The sequence below is a fragment of the Schistocerca nitens genome, chromosome 3 (genome assembly GCF_023898315.1).
Source record: "Schistocerca nitens isolate TAMUIC-IGC-003100 chromosome 3, iqSchNite1.1, whole genome shotgun sequence".
Lineage (NCBI taxonomy): Eukaryota > Metazoa > Arthropoda > Insecta > Orthoptera > Acrididae > Schistocerca > Schistocerca nitens.
Window position 1 is genome coordinate 616897098 of NC_064616.1, and position 19111 is coordinate 616916208.

Consider the following 19111-nt stretch of genomic DNA (forward strand, 5'->3'; position numbering starts at 1 on the left):
GTAAATATTCCTGAATTCCAATCAAGAACAACTGCCAAGATGAGAAACATAGAAATTGATATCCTCGGTGTCGCAAAGCAGCTTAAATTACTTAATAAAAGCAAGGATTCCGGTCCAGATTGTATACCTCTCAGGTGCCTCTCACAGTATGCTGATATAATAGCTCCATATTTAGCAATAATTTACAACCGATCGCTCAAAAAAGATCCGTATTTAAAGACTAGAAAATTGCTTAAGTCACACCAATGCCCAAAAAAGGAGATAGGAGTAATCCGTTGAATTACAGGCCCATATCACTAACGTCGATTTGCAGTAGGGTTTTGGAACATATACTGTATTCTAACATTATGAAGTACTATATATGACGGTAGTATCTGTTCCCGAAAGAACAGTTACCGTCAATGACCATGCAGCTTTGCTAGAAATGAAATGATAATTAAATAGACACCCTAGCTGCAAGCAGACGTTGATACACTTCATTGGGGACATGTTGAAAATGTGTGCCCCGACCGGGACTCGAACCCGGGATCTCCTGCTTACATGGCAGACGCTCTATCCATCTGAGCCACCGCGGGCACATAGGATAGTGCGTCTGCAGGGAGTTATCCCTTGCACGCTCCCCGTCAGATCCACATTCCCAACATGTCCACAACACTACATTCGTAGTGCGCCTAATAGATGTTTGCCCATCATACTTAGTACTCGTGGCAGATTAATCTACCAAGTCCCGTACGAGTTCGGGCATAGCGTGTGCGTTCACACAAGAAGGTCAAAGGCCGTGAACCCATATTTTTAACTATATATGACGGTAGAGTCTGTTCCCGAAAGAACAGTTACCGTCAATGACCATGCAGCTTTGCTAGAAATGAAATGATAATTAAATAGACACCCTAGCTGCAAGCAGACGTTGATACACTTCATTGGGGACATGTTGAAAATGTGTGCCCCGACCGGGACTCGAACCCGGGATCTCCTGCTTACATGGCAGACGCTCTATCCATCTGAGCCACCGCGGGCACAGAGGATAGTGCGTCTGCAGGGAGTTATCCCTTGCACGCTCCCCGTGAGATCCACATTCCCAACATGTCCACAACACTACATTCGTAGTGCGCCTAATAATGATGGGCTACAACACCAGCGCTAGCTCAACATCTCCTGCAGGTCATCATCGTTACCTTGGCGTTAATCATAGTGTTCCAATAGTACTGTTTCGGGGCATGGACTAGTGAAATTACAAATTCTGCCAATATAATTTGTAAGTAGGCTGTTTAGGTTTTTTTATTGGTAACGCCACCTCTGTATGAAAACCACTGGCTGTGCTGTGTGCAGTCTGTGGCTGGTTTGCATTGTTGTAATACTCGCCATTGTAGTGTTAGGCAGCTGGCTGTGAACAGCGCGTAGCGTTGCGCAGTTGGAGGTGAGCCGCCAGCAGTGGTGGATATGGGGAGAGAGATGGCGGAGTTTTGTAATTTGTCATGAACTGCTATATATACACTCCTGGAAATGGAAAAAAGAACACATTGACACCGGTGTGTCAGACCCACCATACTTGCTCCGGACACTGCGAGAGGGCTGTACAAGCAATGATCACACGCACGGCACAGCGGACACACCAGGAACCGCGGTGTTGGCCGTCGAATGGCGCTAGCTGCGCAGCATTTGTGCACCGCCGCCGTCAGTGTCAGCCAGTTTGCCGTGGCATACGGAGCTCCATCGCAGTCTTTAACACTGGTAGCATGCCGCGACAGCGTGGACGTGAACCGTATGTGCAGTTGACGGACTTTGAGCGAGGGCGTATAGTGGGCATGCGGGAGGCCGGGTGGACGTACCGCCGAATTGCTCAACACGTGGGGCGTGAGGTCTCCACAGTACATCGATGTTGTCGCCAGTGGTCGGCGGAAGGTGCACGTGCCCGTCGACCTGGGACCGGACCGCAGCGACGCACGGATGCACGCCAAGACCGTAGGATCCTACGCAGTGCCGTAGGGGACCGCACCGCCACTTCCCAGCAAATTAGGGACACTGTTGCTCCTGGGGTATCGGCGAGGACCATTCGCAACCGTCTCCATGAAGCTGGGCTACGGTCCCGCACACCGTTAGGCCGTCTTCCGCTCACGCCCCAACATCGTGCAGCCCGCCTCCAGTGGTGTCGCGACAGGCGTGAATGGAGGGACGAATGGAGACGTGTCGTCTTCAGCGATGAGAGTCGCTTCTGCCTTGGCGTGTTTGGCGCCGTGCAGGTGAGCGCCACAATCAGGACTGCATACGACCGAGGCACATAGGGCCAACACCCGGCATCATGGTGTGGGGAGCGATCTCCTACACTGGCCGTACACCACTGGTGATCGTCGAGGGGACACTGAATAGTGCACGGTACATCCAAACCGTCATCGAACCCATCGTTCTACCATTCCTAGACCGGCAAGGGAACTTGCTGTTCCAACAGGACAATGCACGTCCGCGTGTATCCCGTGCCACCCAACGTGCTCTAGAAGGTGTAACTCAACTACCCTGGCCAGCAAGATCACCGGATCTGTCCCCCATTGAGCATGTTTGGGACTGGATGAAGCGTCGTCTCACGCGGTCTGCACGTCCAGCACGAACGCTGGTCCAACTGAGGCGCCAGGTGGAAATGGCATGGCAAGCCGTTCCACAGGACTACATCCAACATCTCTACGATCGTCTCCATGGGAGAATAGCAGCCTGCATTGCTGCGAAAGGTGGATATACACTGTACTAGTGCCGACATTGTGCATGCTCTGTTGCCTGTGTCTATGTGCCTGTGGTTCTGTCAGTGTGATCATGTGATGTATCTGACCCCAGGAATGTGTCAATAAAGTTTCCCCTTCCTGGGACAATGAATTCACGGTGTTCTTATTTCAATTTCCAGGAGTGTATTATGACTATTAAGGTAAATACATTGTTTGTTCTCTATTAAAATCTTTCATTTGCTAACTATGCCTATCATTAGTTAGTGCCTTCCGTAGTTTGAATCTTTTATTTAGCTGGCAGTAGTGGCGCTCGCTGTATTGCAGTAGTTCGAGTAACCAAGATTTTTGTGAGGTAAGTGATTTGTGAAACGTATAGTTTAATGTTAGTCAGGGCCATTCATTTGTAGGGTTTTTGAAAGTCAGATTGCGTTGCGCTAAAAATATTGTACGTCAGTTTAAGCACAGTCATGTATAAATTGTTCTAAGGGGACGTTTCAAATTGCTTAACCGTAAATGTATAACGAACTTTCTTCATTCCGCAGCGTTGAATATATGTGGAATAGGTAGCTGTATGTTGTCCATAAGTAAACCGAATTCCGTATTAAAGACAGTTACATTACAAAATTGTAATTTAAAGATAGAGACAGCTGTCATTGCTGAATTTTGAAAAATGAAATTTGAATGCTATGCCACTCACAAATTTATTCCATTTCGACATACAAACTTTTGCTGTAATTTTGATGTTTTATTGTAAGTACTTTTATGAATAAAGCTGAAGCTGTTTCTTTGTGCTATATTGATGGAAACAGCGATATACCTGCATTGATACGTTTGTTCCTAAATGAGTGAAGTATGTATTCAGATATTAATAGATAAAGTTCATGAAAAGGTGTTCTTCTCTGAGATGGCAGACAACAAGCATTTTTAGAAGTATACATTGACTTGAGGTCACATAATTTGAGTTACAATAATAAAATTCTCTATTATTAATTAGTTTCTATCTATAGAAAGTCTTAGCTCCTTCGAAGTACAAGGTGACCCAAAAGTGCGTCATCATTAAAAATTCAATACTTTATGCAATAATGTAAGTAGAGAGCTAAAAATTGACACACATGCTTGAAATGACATGAGGTATTGTTGAAACCTAAAAAGAGTACACAAAATGACCAACAAATGGCATCTCATAATTAGCATTTGATAATAATAGCAACAGCAATATCAATAATTAGCAATTGATTTTTCGCAAGACGGCGTTCTTTATAACAAATGCTCAGCCTATTGGCCGTCATGCATCAACAATACCTGTAGTCGAGGGACAATGTTGTGAACAGCACTGTGTAGTATAAAATTAGGTATGGTGAGAAATTGCCGTCGGATGTTTTCTTTTAGCATTCCTAAGGAGGTCGGACGACCGTGGTAGGCTTGCAACTTCGGATAGCCCCACAACCAGTAATCACAAGGATTGATGTCTGGTGGACTGGGAGGCCAACCATGAAGGACGTAACGTCTCAGCACGCGATCCTGACCAAAATATGTGCACAAGATCTTCCAGCAGGTGTTTGTCAGCCACGTTAGCTATCATGCAATTCTCTAAAATGTAGGCGTACCTCGCACACGTCGCGCTGACAGTTCGAAAAACATCATCCCTTGTTTCCTCTAAGAGAAAGGGTCCAATCACGTTTGATGTGGTAAATCAAACGACACTGTGACTTTCTCGTCATGCAGTTTGGTTTTCACGACAGTTCTAGGATTTCCGTTGGCCCAAATTCTACACTTGTGGGTGTTGACATACCCTCGGAGTGTGAAATGGGCTTCGTCGTTCCACAACACGTTAGACTACCAATCGTTGTCTTCCCCTATTTTTTGAAGTACTCACACTGGACATGCTCGCCGCGTCACAAAATCAGTTTCTAAAAGTTTATGATGCGACTGGATTTTGTACGGAAAGCGGTGGAGGGTACGCCTTAAAGCTCTCCAATCAGTAGTGCGTGAAATGCCGGGGCGACTTGCGACCTCACGACCGTTGTCTTTATCATACGGAGAGGAACCCGCTGAAGTATCCATTTCTTCCTGAACTGTCCGGCCAACAGTAGCACTTGTGTCTGGTCGCCAACTACGTGGCCAATCGCCTAAACAGCCCGTGCCTTCGACTTACTTCGTGATCATTTTCTTCACAGCGACACTTGTCACATGACCTCCCGTTCGAATCCCCTTTTATGGCGACAGGAGTGTAAAACTGCAGCAGCGTATGTACACTGATCGCTGCATTGCTGACTCCAGCTGGCGTTTGGTGTGCAGTCCGCCGTTCTGGCACAGTAGAAAATTTTAAGGTGAATTGTTACCGCCCACAGTGAGCGCTTTCAAACAGCAACAGTCGCTGTCCAATTTGAATTTCATGGTAGCTTGCAGCTTTGCGGTTCACAGTCACTGTCAACGAATCAATTTCGGTCAGATCACGTTATCCATAGTTAATCTTGGAGTACGATTTAATTTTCCATCCACTCCATAACTTCGTCAACCATACATCGCTACACACAATTTATTTCATTGTACAAGGACTTGGATATAATGGATGTTGCTTATGTCAGTTCATGTCCAATCTCATTCTCTGTTAGTATTATAAAATTGTAGTTGCTTGAAATCTCATCTGTTATTTCAGAAAATATTGTTACCTTAGTCATTTACTGATTTCAGTCATTGATGTGGTACTTGATTGGAATTATTATGGAATATTATACGTAGTGTCAACTTCAGCTTCACTGCTAAGGGCAAAAAACAGTTATTTGCGTGTTGTGTAACATTCCACAGTAGTGTAACTGAAGGGTAGTTCTGTGCCGTAAGGTATTCTGAGGCAGAAGCTAAGTAGAGGTACCCCAACATACTTTCCTGTAAAATAGACACGTTGTAAAAGATAGGTCTAATTTTCTCACAATTTTATTTTGTTCATGTCCAATGAATAATATTTGCCTGGTGATCTCCAGCTTCTCCCCCTGGTGTACAGACGAATCTCGTTGCCAGCGGTTTCGACAATCTTCTTAGGGTACCGGCGAGGATGGTATTTCACGAAAATAAAATCATTTACATGGAATTCAGGGTGATCAGGATGCCCTTGACATGGTCGGGGATTCGTTGTTGGTCTTGTTCTTTGTGTACCGTTGGCATCTTTTTTAGGTTCTCCAGGATTGGGGGGAACTGTCGAAAGAGAACCGCCAATATCAGCGTCATCTAGACAGGAGGCTGAGGTGAGAGCTCTTCGCCGTAGAAGAAAATTCACATCGAAGTTTTCTGGGAAGTTTTTTCTTCTTCGACTTGTCAACCTTAGACGTGTCCCCCTTAGTGACTGTATATGGCTTTTTCTTCTTATTGGCCCTTTCAGCCACAATTCCATCTTCGTTGGGACTGTCTGTTCGAATAGCAATAAACCTTATTTTTCGGCCATGATTGTATTGCTGTCGTGGTCCAACTGTGCCAAAGGGCGAATTTCCGTTGAGGTAATGGATATTTATTCTTTTTTTTATTTTTACAGAAATTATTTCTTTTTCAAGGAAAAGTAATGGAGGCGTTAGTTGGCACAGGTGGGGGACGATTTGTCATAGGTATGGCAACGGACCTCATATTTAACTATGCCAACTTTGCCCATGACGGTATGAAAAACGAAATGGATACCACACGATCTCAAACATCAGAAACAAGAAACAAGCACCTGTACTGTAGGAGGATGACCATATCCCACAGACTATACTGTAAGTGGCAAAAGACGCTCCCTGTGGCCCTGTGTCGTTGTTTGAAACATTGTTTTTTTTTCTGCTCTAACACCCTTTGTAGACTGCCATACATTTTGTTTTTCGGCCACGATTTCGAGATCTGCGTCAGGTTCTAAACTGACATTAACATGTTCTGATGCATTGCCTCTGGCAGAAAATTAGACGTCACATGGTGTAAATCATGTTGTTACTATGTCTAACATAGCAAACCACACACACTGAATGATTTTAAATAAAAGACAGTTACAAAATAAGAAAACTGGAAGAGTTTGGCAGCGTTGTGGAGAGTTTCCAAACTGCAGTCCGAAAGTGATTGAAGACCTCTACATTTAAACTCATCTGTCACAGTGACGGAATAGCTGATGACTCCGTGTTCCGTTTCGACTGATTCTTCATATTGCAGTCATGTACACTTGACTGCAAAAAAAGTGGGTCACTGCCGAATGCAACCAACATAACGTAGCTATGTTGCAGGTCCTCTAAACACCAAAACCCCGTGGGGTACAAAAAATGGCTCTGAGCACTATGCGACTTAACTTCTGAGGTCATCAGCCGCCTCGTAGGGTACAGTCGTTTTGAAACCTACCCGTCTCCTCTATATCTCTTTTGTTACGCAACCTTCCCTTCTACAATAACCTATGAAACCTTTCCTTAGGATTTCTATCTCTTGCTTAGAAATAACAAATGAAATCTTCCCTCTGAAATTTATTCTCTTTCTCAATCTTCACATACAAATTTAATTGCTGCTTATTAAAAGTGATTTTCTGATTATTTCGACGAAACATCGAATGTGTCGTCGTCGTCGCCCTCAGTCGTTATCTGCAATAACCTAAAACTGTTCCTTACCTTTTTTACTGTTACTGGATCACCATCTGACTACTACATCGAACTGTGACATGCATATACTTACTCTGGTTTACTATACTCTGTTAACTGCTGGTGGGCTGTCATAATAAGTGCCTGTATTTATTACCAAAGCTGACGTTATTCTTTAATTAATTTGACTGAAGTTACGTAAATCATAGTTACACTTTTTCTTGACAACAATAAAATTTTTGCAAAGTTTTACGTTGATGGTTTTTGGGATGGATTATAATCAGTAATGCAACATTGCTGGCAAAAATTAATTATATTCTGAAAACGTTTCTTCAAACATTTACCGCTGGCAGTGAAATGATTTTACAAATGTTCAAATGGGACTTACTTTTTACAATAATCTTACAACCAGCATTGCGCAAACATACCTTCAGTAGTCTTGAGTTTCCCAAAGAAAATAATTCAATAATATTTAGTTCCTCTTATGATAATAGTTAGCTGATGTCTCTGTACATCCGTTTATAATCTCTTGTAAATCATAGCTGGTGGCTTGCAGGCACACTGCTCCTCTCAACCTCTCGCTTCAGACCTGCTATCAACTCGCTTCACATCTCGTTTACTACTGACTTCCTATGAACGCTAAAGTGCGGTCTCTCCTGCCAACAATGCTTTCTGGTGCAGACAGTCCCTGCTACCATTACAAAATGTATCAATGCGCAGTCTTTCTCGCTCTTTTCTTAAAATGTATCCATACGCGGTCTCTCCCGCCCTTTTTAAAACTATATCAATTTGCAGTCTCTCTTGCTTTGGTGCAGACATTCGGTGCTACCACAATTATTTCCAACATGACAAATATTAATTATTCCTACTTAATCCTATTAATAAAATATAAGCATCTTTCATAAATTGTGGTTTGACAATAGGCAATAGAAATATACACGTCTTACAGTTTGACTACACACAATGGGTACCGCAAGAGACTACTAGAGACCAAAGGTCTTTATGGCAGTCAGTCTAAGCGTCAACTAATATCGTCATACAAAACAGAAACACGTTCTTAGCGATGAGACACCCCATAACACTCATAAACTAACCTTAATTACAAGTGACATTCCAAAAGTTCTGAGAAAACGGATTATTTTACATATATCGTACAGTAATCCTTAGTCAGAATTAAATACTTGAGACAATATATGGAGTTACAAAGCTGTGCGGCAATTGGAAAAACGTTTTTCGCTCTCGAAAAGGTGCCATACCACGTGCTGAACGTCGCTCAACGGCGAGTGGCTATGGAAAAAAAAAGAAAAAAAAACGAGATTAACGGCAGCAAGCACTCTACGGAAATCTCAACATTAACAGCGAATCACCATTAATATCACTGTTCTCGTAACACATCAACAGCTACGTGTACACAAATTTGAACTTTAAATGACATGACCAACGTCGTCATTCTGCCCCTGGATTCAAACCCAGCAGCTATAGCCATTGCTAACTAAGCTAAGCTTTGTTTGTGCCTTATTGAGACTTGATCACTAGGCATAAAGAGACGTGAACTATAGACGTTTGCACCAGTATCAGTTATCAATTCAGATCCTGAAAATAAATGACGAAAATGTTTGTACTGAACTGGGAATCCTGTCATAACAGTTACCTTCCTGGGAACTACCCCCAACGACGTTTAATATGGTATCATTCACAAGGAACAAGGTATGCTCATGTTTAAAATTGAAATGCCATCATGTAAAGCTTGTGACAGGGATGCGAACCCAGCACCTAATCGGATTGTTAACGAAGTACGTAAAATCAGAAGTTAAATATCAAATGTTTTCACCAATAGCAAGCTGTTTGAACCTTAAATGACGATAGAATTGTTTTGTCTGACTGGGATTCGAACGCAGCATCTAGCACCGTCGTTTTCTAGCCAGGAACAGATGATAAATAGGTATTGTTGGTTCACCAGTAGCGAGATGTGCGCATGTTTAGCTAGATATCAGGCGACGGAAAGTTCTGTGCTGAATGGAATTCAAACCCCGCACACGTGGTCATGAAGACACTTTAACTATCAAATTCTTTTCCAACAATAGCTAGGAGTGGCATGTTTGTACTTTCAATGATGTGGTGGAAAATACTCAGCTGGCTGGAAGTTGAATCCACAACATATCGTCGTTGATGATCACAACGAACACAACGTCATACCCAAATCTGTTTTCGCCAATAGGATGGAGAGGAATGTTTGAACTTGAAAAGATGTAAGGAAACGTTTGATCTTGTAATGTTGTGATAAAAAGCTCATCAAGTGCCTGTGAGTTGAAACGAACACGTTACAGCTGACAACGCACGAAGAGACGTTGAAAATGCAACTATTTTTCACTAGTAGTTCGGAGTGCACATGCTATGGCTTGAAATGAAATAATGAATATTTTGTGCTGATCAAGATTCGAAACCAGATAGGTGCCTTTTGAGGAGGCCTAGAAGAGTTTGCAATCTTGAGGAGCACAGTGAAATCGAATTCGAATCCCAGTCCAGCACCACAATTTTCAACGTCTCAGTTTCAAATAAAGTAAGAGCCTTGTGAACTTACATGGCCATTGGTTCATTAAATGAAATACGTTTTCTAGTTTACGACGGCTTGCTGGTGACAGAGTCTCTGCCTTCCTGGGTTTCTCCATCTGTCACAGCTCAAACGAATTCCGCTCTGCCCCAGTCGGCAGCGAAGGGATGTTATCTTTATTGCTGATATTGAACTACGGAGCTTACTGGCGTTCTGCACTTGGCGTTACTAGGGATGAAGGAGAGTTACTTGGGTGTCTTAAAAATCTACGCCTGACGTGAGATGTGAACCTACACGTTTTACACATCAATACAAGATTAATCCACCAGACCACAGAACCCCTGGCCAAGCACATAATTATGAATTGCAGAGTATTCATTTAGATGTAGATGCAGATGTCAAGGGACGGGTAACAGGAAGGAGGGCGGGATCTGGGAATGGATAGAAGTGCAAAATATAAGCGTGAAATGCTTGCAGAGTATTGCTTACTTAGATGTGTGCCACAGTTCGTTTTATCTTAGGACCGAGAGATAAGGAAGGACTGTTTTCAGAACGAAGAATGGGTTATAGGGAAGGGGAGATCAAATAATACCGTTTCATAGGTGTTGAGAGGAATGATAGAGAGTAAAGACAGCAGCAATTAAAAGAGAAAATGTAGCGTCAATGGAAACCGCTAGATTTGTTTATAAAGTTTTGGGGGAATGGAATAGAAGGGCACTTGCGGCGATAGTGTCAGAGACAGAGAGGGTGTGAGAGAGAATAGAGGATATATTAACAACGAGTAAACATAATATGAAATCGTTTGCGTATTGTGTGGAGGACGGAGGGTGTATTCATGGATGGAGGGAAAGAGAGAGATGTATTTGAAATAACAAAAACTACTGTGACAGAATCCATCTACGCTGATTAGTTTGTAAGTACCTAGACAGGGTATAGATGAAATCAAAATAGAATATTTAACAAACTGTATATTCAAAATAAACCCACTTGAATTAAAAACGCAACTCAAGGGAAAACTAACTCATATTGTATCTTTTCTGTTGCCACCCGATCTTCCACTAGCTCCCAATGAGGAAAAATGACGAAAAAGAAGACATAACAAAACATTTTAAGGACTCTAATATTTTATCCAGAATCCTTCATTATTTTGTACTTCTATCATGCGTCTTGGCATACAATGCATAAGCCGTCGGAAGTAACAGCCTGAAGAAGCAACTTCCTCCCAGGCTTCCAGAACGCAGTCCCAAAGAGCGTCCGCAGTAGTTGGTTGATTTCGTGGCTAGTTCTCTGTTAATGTTCTGGCGACCTCAGCCCACATGTTTTCCATGGTGTTCATACCAGCCGTCCGTGGCGACCAGTCCATGACGTTGACGCCGATCGTGGAGAGCCGCTGCTGAACAAATGCAGACTTGTGAATGGGAGAATGGTCCTCTTGCAATGTGACTTCCCCTTCTGCGTACAGCATTCGCACTGACGGAAGCATCACATTTTCCATTGTGTGGGCATACTGCACGCTGTCCAGAGTTCCTTCTATCCTGTGAAGAATTCCCGCCCCTCTCGCAGAAATCCAACCCCAGCAGGCCACTTCTTCTCGTCGTGGTTACATATTCGCGTCGATGGTGAGTCCCTTGCGGCCTGTATACGATTCGTGGACCGACGTTACTGGTGGAAAACCCCTTCTCATCAGTGAAAATGACGTTGTCCCACGACGCCCTCAGATGGAGCTCCACAAATGCTAGCCGGTATAAAACGTTGTCTTCGCTGAGCTCTTGTTTCACGGCGGATCGTCGTGCATGCAGTCCAGCGTCCCTCAGCCTTCGGCGAATCGTGTCACTGGAGCCGGGGAAGTTGGTCTCCCGCCGCAACTGCTTCGCGTTCAGAAAGGGATTTTCTCTGCTCCTAGACACTAGGTCCCTGTCTCCCTGCTGTGGGCTCACTCTCTTCCTGCCTGAGCCAGGAGCCCTGCTGGTGGTGTCTCTTTCAAGGCAGACCCTCCACCATCTCGTTGCAGTGGTATGTGGTATGCCATACCGTCTGCCAGCTTCTCTGATGGAACATCCTCCATCTTCAATGAGAGCGACGACTCTATCTCGAATAGACCTCTCCCAGTGAGCCATTACGGCAGACAGCCTGATGTGTATTTCTGCTTGCCGCTGTTATACTGATGCCAGGAGAGGAGGTAAACATATTTACGTCAAACGGAGCGGCAGAGGCATACGCATGAGGCGCAGCCGTGCTGGCTCGTCCCGGGCTGTGTGTGTGAGTGAAATCTTATGGGACTTAACTGCTAAGGTCATAAGTCCCTAAGCTTACACACTACTTAACCTAAATTATCCTAAGGACAAACACACACACCCATGCCCGAAGGAGGACTCGAACCTCCGCCAGGACCAGCCGCACTCGTCCCGGGCTGTTGGCCCACCAACGCCACCGCCAGCTCGCTCACTTTCGTCTCTCCTCGGCCAGCCTGGCTGGCCCGTAGCTCGCGAGCCGCGGGTAGTACAGACCCGGGCCGCAAGGCCACGATCACCCCTTGAAGGATCAAAAGTTACACCTAACCTACCCAAGTCTGTAGTATAAACTAACGCAGCTACAGCTGTTATGCTATAACATGTGCAGGCACACCTACAGTTGACGATTCATTCAAATATTTGACGAACAATACGTTCAAAAATACATTCATTTTAAACGTAGCTATCACAAAAATATTTCACCTAGCTAGCATTAGCATGACGCAGGAAACTATTCTTTCTTGTAAGCGCTCTGCATTAGATGTAGCCTAAAGGAAACGTGTATTCAACCACGACAACTAAGCGGAATGCAAAAGTAAACAGGTTTAGCGGCGGCAGCTTCTCCAAATAATAGTACGTATATACGTAGTATATAATACACGTTTTGTGAACTTATAACATGTACTCAATATCTCTGAAACAATACGTGCTGCACGACGGAAATTACTTTCTGCTGAGGCACTTCATTTACATCTCAATGATACACGACTACTAGAGAACATTGCTCTTTACGACAGTCAATCCACTTGTAAATTAACACCATGATATCGCAGATATTAGGCAACACGTTACTGGGAATGAGAAAGGCCTTAAGGTTTGCAACTAAATATGCTACTCCTAGCAACTACTGAATAAGAATTTGATTGTTAATATGTCTTCATAACCATGTGTGCGGCGTTCGACTCTGTCAGCATAGAAGTTTTCGTCGCCTTATTTGTAGTTAAACGTGCGCACATCTCGCTAATGGTAGACCAACATTGGACATTTATCGTCTGTTCCTGATTAGATAACGACGGCGCTAGCCGCCGGGTTCGAATCCCGATCAGGCAATACAACTTCAGTCGTCATTTAAGGTTCCAACCTTACTACTGGTGACAAACTGTGATATCTACTTTCTGATTTTACGTACTTATTCAACAATCAGATTAGGTGCTGGGTTCGCATCCTTGTCACCAGCATTACATGATGACATTTCAATTTTAAACATGTGCATCCTTTGTTCCTTGACAATGCAACAATATACAACATCTTTCGAGGTTAATTACCAAGAAGGTAATTGTCATGTTAGGGTTACTGGTTTCGTACAAACATTATCGTCATTTACGTTCAAGTTGAGAACTGATAACTGATACTGGTGCAAACGTCAATATTTGACGTCTCTTTCTGCCTAGTGATCGAGTCTCGATAAGGCACAAAGCTTTGCTTGGTTAACAAATTACGTTCTGGGTTTGCATCCGGATCCAGAACGAAGACGTTGGTCATGTCATTTAAAGTACAACTTTGTGTAGAAGTAACTGTTGACGAGTAATGTGAACAATGATATTACTTGTGATTCGCTGTTAATGTTGGGATTTCTGTAGAATGCTTACCGCCGTTAATCGCATTTTCTTTTAACTGCTTAGTATTACATAAAGTTGATGTGAAACCACTCCCCGTTGAACGTTGAACAACATTCAGCATGTGTTGGGTAAACCTTGAAGACAGCAAAGAACTTGTTTCCAATTACCATACAACTTTATAAATCCATATACTGTCTCAAATATTTAATTGTGCCTAAGGATTAATGAACGATTTATGTGACAAAATTAGTTGTCCCATAACATTTGAAATGTCACTTACTGTAATTAAGTTTAGTTTACAAACGTTAAGTACTGTCTGATCTCTTCTGTACTATCGTGGTATTACTTTACATTTGGACGGACTGTCATAAAGACCAGTGTTCTCTAGTAGTCTCTAGCAGTACCCATTGTGTATCTTACAACAACTGTACTGTACAGGGTTGCAACGATGTGCAACACAGATATGCTATGTTGGTTGCATACATTCAGGTGCAGCCTACACGTTGGAATTCAGGCGTGACCCACTTTTTTTGCTGTCGAGTGTACATGATCACTGTTTTGGTGCTATCCGTTCCCACAAGGTGTTGCCCTCCACCAAAACTCTTTCTCCAACTCAAGCATCGCTTGTCATTATGGACAAATCGTAGTTCCTTTTATTCTGAAGAATGTTGGGTTATCCCAACTGAAACCTAGGTAAATCTAGGTAAACATTGCAACTGAGACTGTTGTTAATTTAAAATTAATATTTATACAGTTGCTAACAGAGCTGCGAAATGTTGAAAATATTAAAATCCCTACCTGCTGGAGTTTGCATGTTTCTGCACTGTGCACCGAAATTATTTTGGTAATTTAGGAGTTTTTTGTGTGTCTGCAGAGCATTATTTCGGTAATTTACGAGTAGTTTACAGGTCTGTATGCTGTGTGGAGTGACCCCAAGCATGTCAGAACGTGTGTTTTGTATCATTGTGATAAATATACCATCTAAAATCCATCCCTAAATAAATTGTTCCAAAATAAATAAAGAGCACTTCTTCCTCTCTGTAGCAGCTCAGCGCAGGCTGAGTCATTTTCCCCTCCACACAGCCATCTTGGTCTATATCACAGAATGGGCGACAGTGCTCTCTGGTGGCGGTACTGTGTACTAGTTCAGTTGGACTCTGGACCGCATGGCGAGTACACTGTTTCCTGCCATTTCCCTCCAGCTCAGACCGCCATCTTGGATTATATCACAGAATGGCTGACAGTGCCCTCTGGTTGCAGTACTGTGTACGACATCAGTTGGACTCGAGACCTCTGGTGAACACACTGGATGGAGGTACTGCCTCTAATAGTTTATATAAAGACTGCATGCAAACTAACAACTTATGTCCAGCACAGGTTGAGTCCTCTTCCCACCATTTTCTAGGAAGATTTTACAGTCAGATGACTTAGGTTAGTGAAGGTAGTCCAAGTGCCCTTTCTTTCCTGCCAATTTCTTAGGTTAGTAGAGATAGCCCAAGTGAGCTTTCTTTACCGCCAGGATTCAAATTTCCCTCCAATCCCTAGGAGGAGGTGGTGGTTGGATGACTTACGTTAGTGGAGGTAGCCCAAGTGAGCTATTTTCTCGCCACTTTCTTAGATTAGTAGAGGTAGCCATGGTGTGTTGCATTGTCCTGATGGAATTTGAACTTCCTACCATTTTCTGGGGAAGGGGAGGAGAGGGGAGTTAGGTTAGTGAAGGTAGCCTATCTTCCCGCCAAAATCAGCCATCTTGGATGATGTTATGTACTGTTGCCAAGTCTACAGGCCGCTATCTTGGATGACGTCATCGCCGCCATCTTGGATACATTTGGCCACAGTGGAGAGTGGTGTGGCACCCACCTTTTTCCACTACTTAAGTGCGTGTACTTAATATGGAACAATAATACTCATAATTATTTTAAAATGCGTTACATGACACAATCAGAAGCACTTAACAAATCTTTAAAATACGCCGGCCGCGGTGGCCGTGCGGTTCTAGGCGCTACAGTCAGAACCGCGCTACCGCTACGGTCGCAGGTTCGAATCCTGCCTCGGGCATGGGTGTGTGTGTGTCCTTAGGTTAGTTAGGTTTAAGTAGTTCTAAGTTCTAGGGGACTGATGACTTCAGAAGTTAAGTCCCATAGTGCTCAGAGCCATTTGAGCCATTTTAAAATACGTCCTTCCTTATACCAACAGCATTGTATTATAACAGCCATATTTACATTTGTATTTCTTGCTAAAAAGAAGTAGGTTTACAGATCTGAAGATGACCTGTATAATGCGCATTCACGAATCCATGTTATTTAAGTTTGTTATTCTTAATGTGGCAGCTGATCGATAAGAGACATGCACGCCTATGAGTTGTCAGCACTGGAAGACAAAGAAGAAAATTCTCTCGCTCACATCCCGTCGCTTGCAGCGGCAATCTGTTAATACCTATAAACAGCATAGAATGGCTAAGGCCCAGTCACATTTTATGTTGATGAAATACCTCCTTGCTATCTACCTTTCCTCTGCACTCTGCACGCCATGGAGGTAACAGGATCGGACAACTTTTAGTGTGCCAATTCATAAAGAATTATAAACGATATGACTATCGATAGTTGAAGCAGACTACCAATAGTGTCGCTAGTTTAGACATTATCAACTAATGGATAGTTTAATGATGTTTACGTAAAGCTAATTTAAAACTTCTTGCATTAGTGACTGAAAGTATGTACTGCAGTAGACGGTGGTCATTTCGAACACATTATTACCTAAATGGAATTTTAAGGAAGTTTTTATGACCACATTCTTCTGTGGTGGTAAGTTCTATGGGACCAAACTACTGAGGTAATCGATCCATAAGCTTACACACTACTCAATCTAACTTAATCTAACTTACGCTAAGGACAACATATAATACACCCATGCCCGGGGAAGGACTCGAACCTCCGACGGGGAGCCGCGCGAACCGTGACAAGGCGCCCAAGACCGCACGGCTACCCCGCACGGCCACATTCTTCTGTAATTTACTTTTTGTTGCTATCACTGGTTAATCTTGACGTTGAATACATGACGAAACAGGACAGCTTCCTTTCAAGGCTCAGAGAGAAACAACAGCAGAATTGTTACCATACTTAATGTTAACTGTTGAAACATACTTAGATGCCACGTCCTCCACCCTCCACTCCAGTTGGTGTGTTGGACCAGCCACATGCAGCCAAGTGTTATTAATATTAGTTTTGAATTAATTTTTTCTTCACTAATCACATTTGTATGTGGACTCTCTCAGCCGCGTCAAGCTGGAGCTTTACATCAGCTACAGTCTGGAGCCGAGCGACCGCTCCGGTCGTAGGTTCGAATCCTGCCTCGGGCATGGATGTGTGTGATGTCCTTAGGTTAGTTAGGTTTAATTAGTTCTAAGTTCTAGGCGACTGATGACCTCAGAAGTTAAGTCGCATAGTGCTCAGAGCCATTTGAACATTTTTTTTTTTTTTTTTTTTTTTTTTTTTACATCAGCGAAACGCAACAGTTCAGTATATCAGCAAGAACTTGAAGAGCAAAACGACGTTGAATCTGTTTCTTTTAGAACTACGATAAAAGCAGCAGAAATTTCCGTAGTTAGATTTGAAACAAAGAAGTTGCCACCGATATCTCCGTAATTATTACAGCTATGAAAAGAGACTATACGTCGTTTAATAAGGATTTACTCACAATTCCTTCGGGTGAAAAGGAAGTTACGGTATCTTAAATGGTTCAAGAAATATTTGAGGTGAACAGCTTAACTGAATCAAGACAGTCTTGAATATATAGGGTGGTCAGATGCAGTCTGAAAAGCTTGAAATGGTGTTGCAAGGTAGGTTCTGCTGAGAAATAACTGTTAGAATGAAATTCGTTATGATGTGCAGTTTGCGAGTTAATTAACATTGAAGTTAGCCGATCAGGACGTTGCCTGCGCGAATACAAGCTGCCTGACATACAATTATTGTCAGTTGCTCTCATAGCGTAAGTAATGGCGCGCGATACTGCTTAGCCTTTGACTCGGGTTCGATCCTTACTACCGTCCCATGTCCAATTTTTATATCGCTCTCTTGTTCGGTTTTAGCAAACCAAACGAACACGTTTGGCAACACCGTCTCTGGCGGGCCGCTTGACTTTATGCGCACAACGGCCTGATTGGCTAACTTCAATGTTAATTAACTGGGAAACGGCACTACGTACTGAAATTTTTTCTGAACAGTTATTTCTCAGCACATCCTACCTCCGCAACATCCTTACAAACTTTTCATACTGTTTTTGACCAACCTGTAACTGTGTGTTGCGTTGCCTTACCTCTGCCTGAAACGTGGATGATAAAGAGTGCAGACAAGAAGAGAAAAAAAGTTTTTGGAATTTGATGCTTCAGAAGAATTCTCAAAGTCAGATGGGTTGATCGGACAACTAACGAATAATTAGAAAACTACTGAACAGGTTCATTTGGTAACGGAGGGCGAAAATATTGTAGAGGACGCTCCTATTTGGCGCAGTAAACAGAAACAAACGGATGTAGGTCGCAGTAGTTATAGCTGCATTAACGTCTTCAGTTGCGGGTACACAAACTGTATGTATACTTAGAGTTTTCACTTAGTAAAATTATTAAACGGCTTTTACCAACTAGAGACCTGTATGAAACGTTCATGTAGGCTGAGTAGTTTCTGTTTGTCCTGCTAGATCGGGCCACACTCCGCGTCCGCGGCCACTTACGAAAATTTGAAAATGCAGCTCAGCAGAGTGGTTATCCACAGCGCGCGTTCTGGAGGTATTTCGAAGCAGTGCGTTACTCTATACCTTAGATTTAATTTATTTGTTGCTTTTAATATGTGAAAAGAGTCATTTATTTGACTGATTTTATATATGCTGGAATTATTTCGTATGCTGATTACAGCAGACGTCGAAATTCAAAGTACAAATTGTGTACTTCAAATTATATCCTCAAAGATTTTCTGTATTTCCTATACGGTGTAAATAGTAGCTTTTCTATTTTGAGTGAGGAAACCCTCACCATAATGAAATGCTTTGGCTATATGTAACTTGACTGTTAGGAAAAATTGTTGTAATGTCAACAATTACTTTAGGTTACTATTTTCACTTAGCAACGGTGAAGAAATACTTCGCATGCTGGAGGTGAGCGATTTCAGTCTGTTATTCTGTCGTCCTTTGCTGGAGGTGAGCAACAGGTACTTGTGAGTGTCAGTTGTGCGCTAAAAAGATGTAGCTCCAGTAGCAGGACAAAGAAAATAGCCAATTAGATTGTTTAATTATTTTACTGATGTAGTTGTTAATTGTTGTACTATGTACAAAAAAGTCTTCTACAAAGGGAGGAGTACCAAAATGTAACGAATTATCCCTAATAAATTTTAGACTCAATTTGGTTAGTGAGAGAAGTATCTATGGATGA

The 19111-nt window shown here is 42.8% G+C and overlaps 2 non-coding genes across 2 annotated transcripts; both read right to left on the reverse strand.

Annotated features, from left to right (window-relative positions):
* Positions 1–501: 501 nt before the first annotated feature.
* Positions 502–576, reverse strand: Trnat-ugu (transfer RNA threonine (anticodon UGU)). The gene has a single exon. It is a non-coding gene; the product is annotated as a tRNA-Thr (tRNA).
* A 366-nt stretch (positions 577–942) lies between these two features.
* Positions 943–1017, reverse strand: Trnat-ugu (transfer RNA threonine (anticodon UGU)). The gene has a single exon. It is a non-coding gene; the product is annotated as a tRNA-Thr (tRNA).
* Positions 1018–19111: the final 18094 nt, after the last annotated feature.